Below are 15,804 nucleotides of genomic sequence, written 5' to 3' on the forward strand. Positions count from 1 at the left end.
AGCAGAGCATCTGATTGGCTGCTAGGAGCAACATCACCGGTATTGTTTACTCCACTTTTTACACAGCATGATAAATATAATGTAAACTTTAGAGGGGAAGATACAGTATAGTGCTATTTGGGTGTCAAAGCTTAAAAAAATGCTTTTAATGCCTTTGGAAATGATCATGTTGGGCCAATAACACTGGCCAGGAGGTCTGTGCTTTGGCATTTTTGTTCAATGCCAGCCCTGCAATGTTACTATACACGTCCAGCAGGGCTTGAAAAAAATTTGTGCATTTTCCCCCCCCCCAACTTTTAATACATTATTCCATAATAAGAAAACATATCTCCTTTTTTCTGGAACACATTGTGGCCACTTACCCAACAAGAGCAATAAATATAACTGTCACTGGGCACGTGCAGGTTCAGTAGCCAGACAGATCTTCAGTGGAAATATTGTGCTTTATTTTTATCACATGGAGGAAAAAAAGAGTTTTTCAATAGTGCAATATAAACTTTTACCAGCAGGAGATCAACAGTAACCCTGCAAGCACACTCCTTGATCTCTAGAACTGCCTGTTACAAAAGCTTAACACAGACTCCAAAAAGAAACCAGTCTGCAGCTTTTATAGCCTCCAAACTGCTCTATGCTGCCCCCGGTGGTCAGCATCTACTCTATAAATATTCATTCAGAGAGGCAGCCCACCCCTTTAGGAAGTGGCTTCTCTGAGAGCTCCAGGTAAGTGCTTTATAAAACTTTACTTTATACATGCAATTGCAATGTTCTGTACAGAAACAAGGTAGTTTTATGCACACACTTTTATATACACTTGTGGCAAACATAGCTTTCTATAATCAGTTGTTTCAGCTCCATTTAAAACATACATCCAGCACAGCTGAAGCACATGCTTCAAACAAAGTAGGCCTCAGTTTGTTAACCAAAGCTAATGCTGTTTCCACTTTTAACACATATATACCACATATACATATACACAGATTATACACCTAGCTATTTACACACTGAAATACTGAATTAGAGTTACTGGCCAGTAAAATTAACATTTAAAGACTAACAAACAAAATTTTTTAGCTAAATTCACTCCATCACAATAACCATTGCCAAACTGGTTTACTTCCACCTTATACAGTAACACGTTTACATGGAGTCTCTACAATACTTCAATGCAAGCTGTTAACAGACAATAAAATAAGATCCTGCTCATATAAAATTATACTACCTTTAAAGAGTTAAGCTGCTTTAAAAGTAACTAGCATAAAAGCCCTACCTATCATTAATCCTAACTGCCTACAGACTTATGAACAATCATTAGGGATTTTGAATCTCACAGGAACATTTTATAAATATATCTACTGTGATTTATTTAGTTTGTTTGTAACTTCAGGAGACAAGCCATCAGCCACATCATCATATTCAAGTACTACGGCACATACAGGAGCTCACATCTATATTCTTTCAAAAACAGTGTCAAGCAAATAAAAAATGGAAAACAGCTGACAAAATGAATTTTGATAAAATTCATTTTGCCTTCAAAATCTGCATTGTCACCTCTTATCCTTTCTGTTGACGAAGTGCTATTATGTTGACTAAGGTAGCACATAAAATCTACAGTTTATGACACTTATTGATAACATGCCCTTTACACTTAGCTGTGATATGAGAGAGACTTTCCTCTGTGTTAAGCATCAAATACTCGGCTTGTAAGAAAAGCTGAAACTCTGGGTGCAGTAGTGGGAAAGAATACTGTGCGTTTAGCTAAACCATTGTATAACTGATCTGCAGCTTTTTTTATTACCGTATATACTCGAGTATAAGCCGATCCGAGTATAAGCCGAGGTACCTAATTTTAACTAAGAAAACTGGAAAAACCTACTGACTCGAGTATAAGCCTAGGGTGTCACCAGTAGGACTGGTGCGAGTGAGCCAGCACACAAAGTGTGCTCACACTTTGGTTTAATTGAGTATCCCAAAAATTGCCCCCTGTCTAGCTTAAGAAATATATATGGTATAGTGTTTTAGACAGTGGTGGCCTAAGAAAGGTACTAGAAAGGGACTAGACATGGTGGAGTGGGCAAAGTTTAGGAGAGACTGGAAAAGGCAAAGAACGGGAACAACTGGCCTGACAAGTGCAGGACAGGTAGGAGCAAGTTGGAACAGGCATAAAACAGGACAGACAAAACCAGGACGGAACATTTAGATAATCCCCTACTCAGGCTGGCCTTCCACTAGTATCATGAGATTCCAAAGTCTATATTGATTACCAAGAAAAGCACATTTAAGATTAGCAGAAATAGTACAGGAGTTGGTGCAGCCATTGGTAATCTGTGATGTTCTACCAATGCCTAAGGTAATAAAAACAGCAATGACAATAGCCCTTTCCAGTTTGATGCTATAAATGCATGGATTACAAGTGTCGGTGAAACAAAATAATTTTTTATTAATCAGAAACCATCAATCTAAAATTCTAAGATAAAGTTTCCCCTGACTCCTACATAGCAAAATCGTTTAGGATTAATTGCATACTGCATATACTGCAGGCCATTACTGGAGGACTTGTGTCCCTGCGTACCTGCGCCCGTGCTCTCCCTATGCCAGCTTCCCAGAACGCCATCCTAACTGTGCGCTCTGCTCTTCACCTGTGCGCGCTTCTGATCTGCTTGGCGCCGCAGTCGCGCCAGTGACGTCACACGCCCCTTCAGTTACTCGTGGCCTGATCTTAGACCTTGTAAGATCAGGCCACGAGTAACTGAAGGGGTGCGTGACGTCACTGGCGCGACTGCGGCGCCAAGCAGATCAGAAGCGCGCACAGGTGAAGAGCAGAGCGCACAGTTAGGATGGCATTCTGGGAAGCTGGCATAGGGAGAGCACGGGCGCAGGTACGCAGGGACACAAGTCCGTGGGGGGGCACATCCATACCATATACTCGAGTATAAGCCGAGGTTTACTTTTTGAGCACATTTTTAGTGCTCAAAAACTCGGCTTATATTCGAGTATATACGGTACTTGCCATGTCAAGGTCCTACACTTCTACAGGTAAGGGATCCATTATCCAGAAACCCTAACCTGAATTTTGGAAAGGCCATCTTCCATAGATTCCATTATAAGCAAATGATTTTAATTTTTTTAAAATGATTTCCTTTTCTTTGTAATTATAAAACAATGCATTGTACTTAATCCCAACTAAGATATAATTATTCCTTATTGCTGGAAAAACAATGTTATTGGGTTTATTTAATGTTTAAATTCTTTAGTAGATTTAAGGTATGGAGATCCAAATTACAGAAAGGTCCCTTATTTATTTTATTTAAAATCATGAAACAGCCAGCAATGATGTAGTAGTAAGGAGTCCGCAGTCCAACCCTAGTGCCGTTTATAATAAGGTTACCAGACCATTAGAAAAATGAAAGATATTTCTAATAAATGCAAGTTTCTGGGCTGCACAGTTATATAGAATAATATACAATTAGTGCTTCTCTAGCTGAAATTTTTAGAATTGCCCTAAATTTTTAACATACAGTAATCTGGTAAGCTTGGTCTTATAATATAAATTTTCCTCTTACTGCCTTTGTCATGTTTCAAGGTTTAAATAACCCACTGTTGTTTTCATAAATCCAATGACTGCAAACATGGGATGCTTGTACATTCTCTGGGTTGTCAAATACAGGAGAAGTAGTATCTGTTTGAGCAAAGAGATCACCCATTGTAACATCAACCACACTGACTATGCTTTGTTTTCTTTTGTTTTTCTTTTTATTTAAGTCAAGGTCAAGTTGACCTTCACTATAAATTAAATCATGACCTAAAAAAGGCAGTATGCTTTAACTGACCCTTCACCCCAAATTAGTTTTATCCCTACATCTTAAATATTGTTGTTTTGTATAAGAATTTAGGGTTAACCAGATCATTTGAAAAATCAGGGACACTGCTAATAAAAGCACTGATTACAAACTGCAGTCCTCCTAGATTTATTTTCCAGAAGTGTCTGTAATTTTTCCAAGATCCAGTAAATTTATCTTAAAATATCTCACATAATGGCCTTTACTATAACACATTACAGTGAAACCTCAATTTTACATCCCCCTGATTGTAAGTTTTCCTGCATTTTACACCATCATTTTGTGGTCCCACTAATATATAACACATAATAAACTTCCCTGATTTTACATTTTCCCAGATTTTGCACCATTTTTTTCTGGTCCCTTGAAAAACTTAAAATGGGGGTTCTACTGTATATGGCAGCAGCCTGTCTGAAAACAGGAGAACATAAATTACTGAAGCTGAAGAAATCAAACCTGCCTAATTGACATCTGGGGAAAAATAGGGAAAAATTTCAGAACAAGCCAATTCACAGAAACGTTTATTGAAAAACACTTGCAGATAATACACCGCACTTGCCATAAGCTAATGAAAAAAAAGACATATAGGTCACAGGCAAGCAAACAAATAAGCAAAAACAATTACAAAATTTAGGCAACATGATAGTCCTAATCAGCAGCCAGGGTATCCAAATATTAATTTCCTTTTCCAGTGTGAGTCAATATATTTTGATTATTTGCTACCCAATATACCATAGATATGCAGTCAACCATGCTTTATAACCATGCAATATGAAGATGACTACACCATGTATTGACTTCATTCACTTAGTTCTTGATTTGGAGAACAAATATGATTATGACTTTTACTTTCTGAGTGATACAACGTCTCTTTGATGTTTAAGGAATGCTTTACTCAGTAATTTATTGCTTGGTAAAGCCAAACAGGAGTTCTAATTTTCTATGGTAAATAATGCTGTTTCATCAGCATTATTAGATTATACTGTATGCCATGTTTTTTACCTTAGCACAGAAAGCATTAAAAACAAAATAGTAATAAAATAAAATGCAGTTACAGATCTGTAAAATTGTATCTTTCAAGCAGATCTTCTGCTTCTGTTTCCAGGTATAAATAAATAATATTTTCTGCACAATTTTTTATTACATTTTCCACCCTTTTATTGTTACCATGTTTTTCTTACGGTAAAATACTCTAAAAATGTTATCTGCCAAGTACACGTTTTGCTAGGCATCTATTGTGAGAATTTATCATGAGCAGGCTGAAATTTTTTTCACTATATATATTTTTTTTTCAAGCTTGCAATTTAACCCATAGGTTTTAATGGTTTTCATAAACTTAAGCCTGGCAAAAAATATGGAAACAAACATAGTGATAACATTTAGAAAATGCTGAATGGAAAGAAATGTAACCCTTGGAAAAATATGCCAACATGTTTTTTTAGCATTACATATAAGTTTAAAAAAAATTTCAACCTGTGGGAAATATACCATCTGTAGTCAAAATTGAGCAGGTGAAAAAAAATCCATAAACCTTTATAAATTTGCCCATTGCAATGCACTGCAATTTACGTCACAGGTTTCTCCATAGTTGAATAGCTTAACACCACTCAAACTGTGCATTCTGATTTTGTGATTATGTAAATATTATTCTGCTATATTTTTGTAAATGAACCACACTTTAAATTATTTGTAGTTTTTTTTTTTCTATTAAACACTCGGAACGCCACATCTTAGATGGAGGCAGAGACTGCATTGCATCTGTCCTTCAGGCCTTTAACTAATCTCAAAAGAATTAAGTATGTTCACAAGAAACAAGAGAGAGACTCAACATCATTATTCAGCGATAATGAATAATTGTTAAACTCTTTGGAGTATCATTTAATATTAAATAAATTTGAATTATTTGTAATACTTTATGAGTCCTTCTAATCATTCACTGAAAGTTGCCAGTCAACTTGCAAAAACAAAAGAATAAATTATTGTAGCAAAAGAAAGTGATCTATTTTTTGTAAAGAAAAGTAAGAAGGTGGTTATATTTTGCAGTGGTGTCTAGCACTGTCACACTCAAACTTTTGGACCAAGGAGACTATGAAGAAAAGGAAATAGTCGTCCTTCACTATAATATATTCGGATCTGGGAGCGACAGTTTGTATTTTACTTTGTGAGACACTTAGGGGCTGATTTACTTACCCACGAACGGGTCGAAATGAGTCCGATTGCGTTTTTTTCGTAATGATCGGTATTTTGCGATTTTTTCGTATGTTTTGCGATTTTTTCGGATTCTTTACGAATTTTTCGTTACCAATACGATTTTTGCGTAAAAACGCGAGTTTTTCGTATCCATTACGAAAGTTGCGTAAAAAGTTGCGCATTTTTCGTAGCGTTAAAACTTAAAAGGTGCAAAGTTTTGCGTAAGTTTTAACGCTACGAAAAATGCGCAACTTTTTACGCAACTTTCGTAATGGATACGAAAAACTCGCGTTTTTACGCAAAAATCGTATTGGTAACGAAAAATTCGTAAAGAATCCGAAAAAATCGCAAAACATACGAAAAAGTCGCAAAATGTTCGTTTTCAAGTCGGAACTTTTCCAATTCGGGTCGGATTCGTGGGTTAGTAAATCAGCCCCTTAGGGGGTGATTTATCAATGTTCCAATTACATTTTTTTTTAAATTTGAGTTTTTCTGTGCTAAAACTCCCAAAATTCAAATTATGGTTTAATTACTCGAATGTGCGATATTTAGTGCAAAAAACCTCGAATGAGAACTCAAATGAGATTTGAGATTTTTGAGTTTTTCTTGTAAACTCTCAAATTCAAGTTTTATTTCTTTACAAGTGAGTTTTCCATATTAATTAAGCAAACATTTAAGTTTTTTTTAAAAAGCAAGTTTATTCAAATTAGAAAAAATTCCCCAATTCACAAACTTGAAAATTGATAAATAAGCCCATTAGTGTAAAAATAAAATGTTTTATGTCACATATGGAAATGCATTTGATGCCATGGACATTTTTAAGAGAAGTTTCAAAAAATTCATATGTGAATGAAATCCTAAAGCATTATTTTGATAGTTTTTGCTTAAATTAGGAGTTGATATAAACATTCTGATATATTATATTAATCTTTATAGTGGAAGTAAAGCTTTCCTGGCAAATTTGGATCACAATTCAGTTGGGGAAAGTTTAACTGATGTGGTTGGGGAGATGAAATTGAGGATCTGTGTACTGGCAGTAAAACTAAAAATTGGTCAGGATGTTTTGCTGCCCCTAATCCTCCCCCCCCGAAAAAAAAATTGAGGTGATAAAGCACGTGATATTGGCCTTTAAATGAGGGAGGAAATCTCTTCCCTGAAAAGCAGTCATAAGAACAAGGCAGCTGTATAGTTGAGAGTCATCAGACTAACAGGTTTAGAGCTAATGACAAATTCACAAAAAAAGTGCATATAATTTTGTCGTGTGAAAGACAGAATCTGGAATCTCTCTTTGAAATACATATTCACAGAAGTAGAGATAGATGTTTGAGAATATGGTGGAACATCTGATAAATCTATCTCCAGTTTTATTTTGTCTCAATATCACCACTTTTGTGAATCCCCCCCCCAAAGTTGGAATACTGTCATGGGAAAACATGTTTTTTTTTTCCAAAAACTATTAGTTAATAGAGCTTCTCCACCAGAATCCTGCATTCAAATTCATTTCTCGAAAACGCAAACAGATTTTTTTATATTTCATAGCCATATTCTTAATTTCCCTGCTCAGCTGCAAGTTGTAGTGATATCACCCCCCTCCCTATCAACCACCAGCAGCCAATAAGCAGAACTGGAAGGTAACAAGATAGCAGCTCCGAGTAGGTATCATAATAGCACTCAATAATAAGAAATCCAAGTCCAGCTTGGGACTCCTCCAGTTACATGGTAGTAGGAGAAAAAATGTTATGTGAAAGCAGTTCAGCATGTGTAGCGCTGGCTCCTTCTGAAAGCTCAGACATGCACAATGCACTGAGATTGCTGCCTACACACCAATATTACAACTAAAATAATACATTTGTTGGTTCAAGAATAAAATTGTAAATGGTAGAGTGAATTATTTCCTATGTAAACAGTATAATTTAGAAAAAAAGTGCACCATACAAATCATGACAGAATTCCTTTACAGACACACTGCCATAATAAGTATGTCTATAGCTTGTAGATGACAAATGTAGAATTCAAAATTTGATTTGCTTTTATGTACGCAAGGATATATTTATGTATGCATATAGTCCTTACATTATAACCATTCACCATAATTCATTCTTCTGACTTTCACTATAAATATCAAGTTTGCTTTTCACTTAAGTGTGTCCATTCAACCTTATGATAATGTTTTCTGCTGTTCTCTGCTCAGTTTTTTAAAGAGTCTGGCACTCGATCAAACTTGCATCATTTGTAAGGCTTAGCAAGTGAAGTACGATAATTTAAGTACTTTTTTTTTTTAATAGTACTGTGTACAGGGAGCTGGGCCAACGCAGAATAAGCCTGAGGGACATTTAATCAGGTAAGCAAAGTCTTTAGTGTCCCATGTGGTGTAATCGCTTAATGGTATTTTAGTACCATCTAATGGATGACAAAAATAATTACCTTTTATTATACTAATATACTGCAAACAACTGAGAGAAAGAAGTGCACCATTTTCTTTTATAGAAAATTTGTATGCCTTTGTCTAGTTGCTGTAACATATGTTGCACTCATTTCCTAAATTGATGTACTATGCATTTGAAATAATTACTGGCAAATCAAATAATTGACTAACTAGGTATTGTCCACATTTTTTCAAGAAATATCCTGTGTAATTATATAAAGATTTATATAAAGTTACCAGCATTTTTGCATTTCACTTCTTAGTATTTGGGTAATATTATTCTTAACAGAAAAAAAGTAAGTTGATTACAGCCTCTTAAAATATGGTATTGTTTTAGTTTGGGCCTTTGTTAAAGAAAAACAAAAACCTGAGAATAAATATGCCAAAATGCCTTGCCATATTGTAGTACAGATATAGGGCCCATTATCCAGAATGCTTGGGACCAAGGGTATTCCGGATAAGGGGTCTTTCTGTAATTTGGATCTTCATACCTTAAGTCTACTAAAAAAAAACATTAATTTAACCCAATAGGATTGTTTTGCATCCAATAACGATTAATTATATCTTAGTTGGGATCAAGTACAAGGTACTGTTTTATTTTAACAGAAAGAAAGGAAATCAATTTAAAAAAATCTGAATTTGATTAAAATGGAGTCTATGGGAAACAGGCTTTCTGTAATTCAGAGCTTTCTGGATAACGGGTTTCCAGATAACGGATACCATACCTGTAATAAAAACAGTAATGATTTTTTTATATATATGTAACACTTTCTTGGCACACTCACTTATTTTGGACTGTTACTTGCTTAGTGCAGGAGATTTTGGTCCCTTTTTGCAGAACTAGGATTTTAGCTCAGTCTCCACCTACTGGACACCTCAAGGGGATTTCCAATAGGAAATAACCACACACAGTTTGCACAGTTCTTATTAGCATTAACATTAGCAAAGAGTAATAACCCTGCTTTGGAAACCTGGATGGGGTTTAGCCACTACTGGCTCAGTCTCTCTGAGGACACGGTTCCACACTCCCCTCTTGGATCCAGTTCAGTCCTGGCAAAGTCCCTTCCCCAGAGCTTTCACTCGAGTCACACTCCGTATGTATAAAATTTACCTTTTATTGAAAAATGCTTAAAAGTCTGTCCAAAAGCAGTCCATAACGGTATCAAAGTGAGTACTTATCCATATTTATTCTATTATATATATGTCCAAGCACTGCACCAAACAATGTAAAAACCGCTACCTCGGTGCAATAAAAAAAACAAAAAATGAGAAAAATAGTTCTTCACTCTGCAGGTCTTTGACAAATGAATACAAAAAAATACATGTATTCATGTGCAAAATTAATTTAATGTTTTATTGATTTTTTTAGTAGACTTAAGGTATGGAGATCCAAATTACGTAAAGACCCCTTATCCAGGATACCCTTGGTCCCGAGCATTCTGGATAACAGGTACATATATATATATATATACACTCAAATTGTCAGATCCAATTGGGGGCATCTTAACTGCTAGACCTATGGTCACCGTGGGTTAGTAAAGAATCCCATTATATAATGTTTGGCATTCCTAGCCTATTTATAGTTAAACGAGTTCTCCTTTTATACACCCCAGCCAGATGAAAGCATGCTTTTGGTAATAGTAGATTTCTATCTGGAAGTGCAAAGTTATATAAAATTCTACTTTGCACATTGATTCTAACATCCAAGTAATTAATCTTCTTTTCATTACAGTCAACAGAGAATGTAAGTGTCTCATGGACACAGCTTACAGAATTAAAACAGGTATAGCTATTTCTTTAGTTACTTACCAAAGAGCAAAAACAATTGCAGCAAACTAAAACCACATTTATCTGCCATGTATCTGTTTTATATTTATGCAATATATAGAGGGATAATGCAATAACAGGTAAGTTTCCAGCTCCAGTATGTTTGTGGGTGGGAGAGGGCAATGGCTAGGCTGTTTAGGGTGGCAGTCAGTGCCAAAATGAGCCCACCTGAAATGCATTTAGGGGCTTATTTTGCAGGAGGTGAAGTGTTAACCATGAAAACTTGTATGCATTATTTTAATTGTGGGGCTTCTATGTGCCATATACTTGGGTAAACCCCTTTATATTGACTAATAAACTGCTCAGTAGACCACTGACTTACATTATTTCATTCCTTTTAGAAATTCATCAAGACCTCTAACTTAAGAAAAGCTTGGGATACCTTCTTTGCAATGCTAGTGGAAGCAAAAGTCCATTTTTTTTCTCTTATAGCTATGGAGTGGTAGGGTTTAAAGGGCGTGAAGTTACCTACTAACAGCACTTTGCTGGAATTTGTATAAAGTTTGGTTGAGCAAACATTATTTATTTGCACCTTAATATTAACAATATATGGCCTTCTAGTATTTTGTTATGGTATAATATCATATATAATATAATATAGTAAAGAAAACTACTTTAGGTAACAGTAGGGTGATATGTATTTAAAGCTTCCAGCTGCAGGATGGAAGAACATGGTGTACACAAGTCAGGTGGCATTCTCAATGGAAAATCCTTTTGCATCAGTTGGGACATTGGCCCTAGAGTTTAAAAGGATTATTTTCAAGTTGAGCTTTAAGAATTTATCCCTCTGCTAATGGGAGCTAATGTATAGCTCCCATTATACATTACACTTTAATACTATACAGCAAAATGTTGGTAATTGTTATGCAACAACATCTGGATGGATAAACACTTTCATTGAAGGTATACTGTATGTGCTTCAAGAATTTTCCTTATTCTATATACTGCATTATTCATATTTCTCACTTACTGGCCACTAAAAGGGGATATTTAAGACATTCTACTTCCGCTCATATACTCTCTAATTTAAAGCAGCCTACAGAAGCAGTGAGAAGGCCCTTCCCCTACAAACCTCCTAGCCTGAGGGGGAAAGCAGTTCAGGGGTAGAGATGGCTTTATTGTTCTTAGATCTTATGACTCCTTTGTGCCAATTCCTACAGTCTCCAACAGATTGCTTATGTATAGAAAATGAATATCAATCCTTTAGCTTTCATAATGGCCTTGTTAAAAAAACGTGGGAGTTTGCTGTTGTGAATGAATAATAGAATGAAATGTAGGTTAGAGGCACTAGAAGCTTTATAATTATTAAACTATGGGAAATTTAAACAAAACATGCAGATGGCACCCAGCTTTTGCACAATATTTCTGTCAGCACTGATTATGCATTGGCAAGGCTGTTACCAACAGAACACTCCAGAGTATAGAGAGGGTGGAGGGCACAGAGAGACACAAACAGATGTGTAGGAACATCATTTATCATCATTAATATCCCTAAATTATAAACTAGGGAAAACAGTGCATCATTTTTTGCCATTCACACTTTTTTTGGCTTCTTCACGCTGCTATAACTAGGGCTGCATCCCACAGGTGTTTCTTGGTGACTTTCATGCCCCAGAGCTGTGCTTCAGCATTCACAGGAGAGCTGCTTAATTCACTTTCATTTCCAGATTGCCTTACCCAGGTGCAACCCAGCCCTCTGTATATGAAAAGGTCCCATAGTTTAATTATTGCATCAATAGACATTCATTTTGAGTTCATTCCTCATTATATATAGTGGCAGAGGGAATAAAGTCTATCTACTTTCCAGTAAATCACTGATTTTGGCTTGTCAGTCGAGTCTTGGCCAGCTCATCCCAGAGCTTGTAACCTGTGCTTTATGGTGTGGATCATTCCCAAGTGTTTTGCCAAGTTATCCTAGTGCTTTTTAACCATGTTATGATATAAGTCCCTTGATGTTTGGGCCCTACGGCCCTTACCAGGGTGCGGCTGGAGGACTTCCAGACACTGGGTGAGCTGTAGGCATCCGAGAGATTAGAGCCTCCAGGACTTGCCCTATGCAAGCCTGCTATACTACATAAGTCAAAATGCAAGTCGCCATGTTGCTAGTTTTTTTCAGATCAGAGGGTGCTTTCTCAATAGGGTCCATTGGCCAAGCAAACCTTACCGGGGTTGATGTCGGGACCAAGGAGCAAGCTGAGTTCAGAAAATCCAGTATGCGGTATCCAAGGGGTTAAGCAAGTTTCTTCAAATCCAGGCCAAAGATTGTGGCAGGTGTAGTCAGAAATAAAGCAGAAAGTCTAAAACTGGTAGAAGCCAAAACAGTTATTTAAACATACTGAGGAACTTAACAAGGGAAGACCTACAGTATATCTGAGCATTGAACATTTTGTTTCTCAGAAAGCAATGTCCCAACTCCTTATCCAAAACCATTGAATATTCAACTTACTCTTTCAGGCAGCAACCCTACACTCAGACTACTTGCTCTGAGATCAGGAGTTCTAATAAGAAGCATTTGGAAGGTAAGAAAGGATAAGAAAGCAGCACTCTTTGCAGTCCCAGAATAACATAACTTTCTCCCTACTGTGCATGCCTGATTGATTTCCACTGGAAGAGAGGCAGCAAGCATGTGAAGTAGGCATTTCTTTGACCATTTACACAGTCAGAGAGACAAGCAGAGCTCAGCAAAGAAAAGGGGATGTAGATTCACACTAGACTAGAAAGTATGTCAGAGAGCTGAAGTTGACCTGCTTGTGGTACAGAATCTGCATGAGAATGAGTGTAAAGGGAAACTCTATTTAGAGTTATTTTAGAAATAGAGAAAAAGTTTACTTATTCTTTAAATACAATCTTCCAAAATTCTATCTCCCCAAAAATGGAGCTTGCAATCTTATTACTAACAATAAAAAGGCAGGTAAAATAACATAATAAACATATAAAAAAACACATTTTGTTTTAATATGATCTGCTGTAGATTTTACCAATTGCTAATTAAGGTCAGGGCACATATCCTGCACTCATCCAGTGCTAAGGTTTTGCTCACATTAAACCGGATGGAGACAGATACACTTGGTAAGTAGTGATGAGTGAATTTTTTGCACCAGGCATGGATTTGCAGGGAATTTCTGCTTTTCGACAAATTATTTCAAGAAACTTCCGTGAAAATTCGCCATGGACAAATTAGGCGTGTCAAAAAAGTTGCATCGAAATAGGTGCAGTCGCTTCAAATTGGGCATGGTCGCATCAAAATAGGCAAGGTTGTTTTGCAAATTTTACGGCGCAACAGAACAGATTTACTCATCACTATTGGTAAGTCATATTTTTGTGATTTATGTTATGTAAAATTTGTAGAGCATAGTTTAGTTTTTTTTGTCTGCAGAAGGCAAAAGTTGGCAGAAAGTTTAATTATTTAAACAGAATAGCTATAAAAAGATGTTTGTTGGGTTAAACATAAATATTTAATAAAGTATTATATGGAAGTTACCAACCTCTGGGATCAGGGATGCCTATATATCAAGTCTGAATTTAGGCTAATTTCACTCACAATGCAGAGGTGTCAAACATCCTTTATTAACCGGGAGTTTCATGAGAATCCCTCCCTCCTCCCTGGTCTCCCAGTACCTTTGTTTCTCCGAATGCTCTCCTAGAAGTCATTAGGTAATTATATAAAGCACCCTGATGCCCAGTGTAAATCAAAAGCACTTAGAGACCCCAAAATATTTTCATGGCTTACATTTACCTTATTCATAAACACGTGATCAATTTTCTATGGGGTAAAAGCTGCAAAAAAAGTAGGTTGCCCATAAAAAAACAGATATTTTTGGAAAGGCAAATAGTGAAGAGCAAATACTGTGAAATTTTGTGCATTGTGCTGCAAATATTTGTGATAAAAACACTGCAAAAAAACCCTCAAGAAAAAAAATCTTGACTGATGCATTTGGAGTGAAAGAAAATATTTATTGACTTCAATGCATTTGGAGTAAGAAAAACTGCCTATTGACTTCAGTGCATTTGGAGTGAGAAAAAACTCCCATTGACTTGATGGGCAGTTCTTTTTTTTTCTTTATCTTTATCTACTGTGTAACTAAAAGTTAGCATTTTTTCAAAGGGTATTTCAGTGGCTTACATATTACTTACAGTATATTGAAAGTTCAGCAGGAAAACGGCAGAGAGAACTATTTTTTTATTTGGCTCATCTGTTCTCCAATCTAAGGAAAAAAGGCATTAGTTTCCCATAAAATGCAGACAGATGTACAGTTGTAACATTCCATAAACAGCCATTCTGAGATTTTCGTACATGAGAAAGCTACTGTTTTTTATTACTTAAGTAAGGGATAATTCTCTAAACCTCCGCGTTTCGCTTCAGTGAAGATTTGGGCATTTAAATGTCTCGAAAACTTAATGGTGCAGGGTAAATCTCTCCATTCTTTGTTCTGCTTGAACTCGTTCCTTCATATTTTATGTGCCTTTTTTCTGTAGCGGTTAAAATGAATCTAGTGGTCATATTTACTTGCTGTATATCCTTTTCATCTCATGCACCAGGAAACCTGAATAATTCAGAATAGTAAGATAACAACTCACATCCTTCCTATTAATTCTGTATAGTCTTTAGAAGGTTGAAAATACTTTTGTATGGGATAGTCTAATATTATTGACATGTCTAATACTATTTATACTATTAATATCTCTAATATCTGTTTATCGTGTCCTAATATGAAGAGTAATCATATCTTGCAACCGCCTCCCAGTGAAACACCAACCTTGACAGTCTTTCCAAGTGAATATGTTTAGTGTTACACAGTATATTATTTAGTATTGTCAACAAAAACAGACAGTACTTACAATGCCCACCTCTAGGTAATAAACAAATAAAGAAACAATCAACCAATTGCAATTGCATTTTCTGCACCAATAATGCAACCCCTCCTCAACCCTCTCAGAGGGCAGAACCCCACAAACTGCACTATTCATAAAGAATGCCATAAGCATAATGGCACTATAACATTATTGGAAGTACGCAGCTAATAACTGCATAGGGTGTGAACGTATAACATTATTCCATTAAATGGCTCATGAGTCATAAATGTTCTGTTTCTTTTGTTTTCTTAGCATAACTGTACCGTTCATTCTAAATTATTTCTTTCTAAGCAGTACCCAATAATAGAGAAAGCCAGAGAACATTATGTTATCTGTGGCTGTGGACTTTTTTTTTTTTACTTATGATACCAAGCAAGCAGGGATGATGGTTTAATTATCAGAGTAATACAAATGTGTTCTGCTATAGAAAAATAACCATTATTAGTTGCTTAGTAATGTGTTAACATTTTGTTATATAATGCTCACAGTTCACAGAAAAGCAGCCTTATAGAAACACACTGGATTAGTTCTTGAAGTAAAATTGTAGCAGCATTATGCTCCCCCTAAGTAGGTATTTTGAACTTAATTACAGATGCAAGAACTCTCCAATAAAAGTTGTCCCTAATAGCACAGTGTCTGGTATCTTGTTCCCATTAATGTTTTGAGATACCA

General features: G+C 36.0%; 1 long non-coding RNA gene across 2 annotated transcripts in view; it reads left to right on the forward strand.

The window, feature by feature from the left end:
• Positions 1-690: 690 nt before the first annotated feature.
• The window catches only part of LOC101732163, a 116,469-nt gene continuing 101,355 nt past the window's right edge, over positions 691-15,804 (forward strand). Inside the window, exons 1-4 of one of the 2 annotated variants that reach the window (XR_001171698.3) lie at positions 691-720; positions 8,312-8,367; positions 10,184-10,234; positions 12,733-12,797. This is a non-coding gene — a long non-coding RNA (uncharacterized LOC101732163). The remainder of the gene's footprint in view (positions 721-8,311; positions 8,368-10,183; positions 10,235-12,732; positions 12,798-15,804) is intronic. The other variant, XR_208915.4, reaches the window with a different exon arrangement.

The sequence above is a fragment of the Xenopus tropicalis genome, chromosome 8 (genome assembly GCF_000004195.4).
Source record: "Xenopus tropicalis strain Nigerian chromosome 8, UCB_Xtro_10.0, whole genome shotgun sequence".
In the NCBI taxonomy this organism is placed as follows: domain Eukaryota; kingdom Metazoa; phylum Chordata; class Amphibia; order Anura; family Pipidae; genus Xenopus; species Xenopus tropicalis.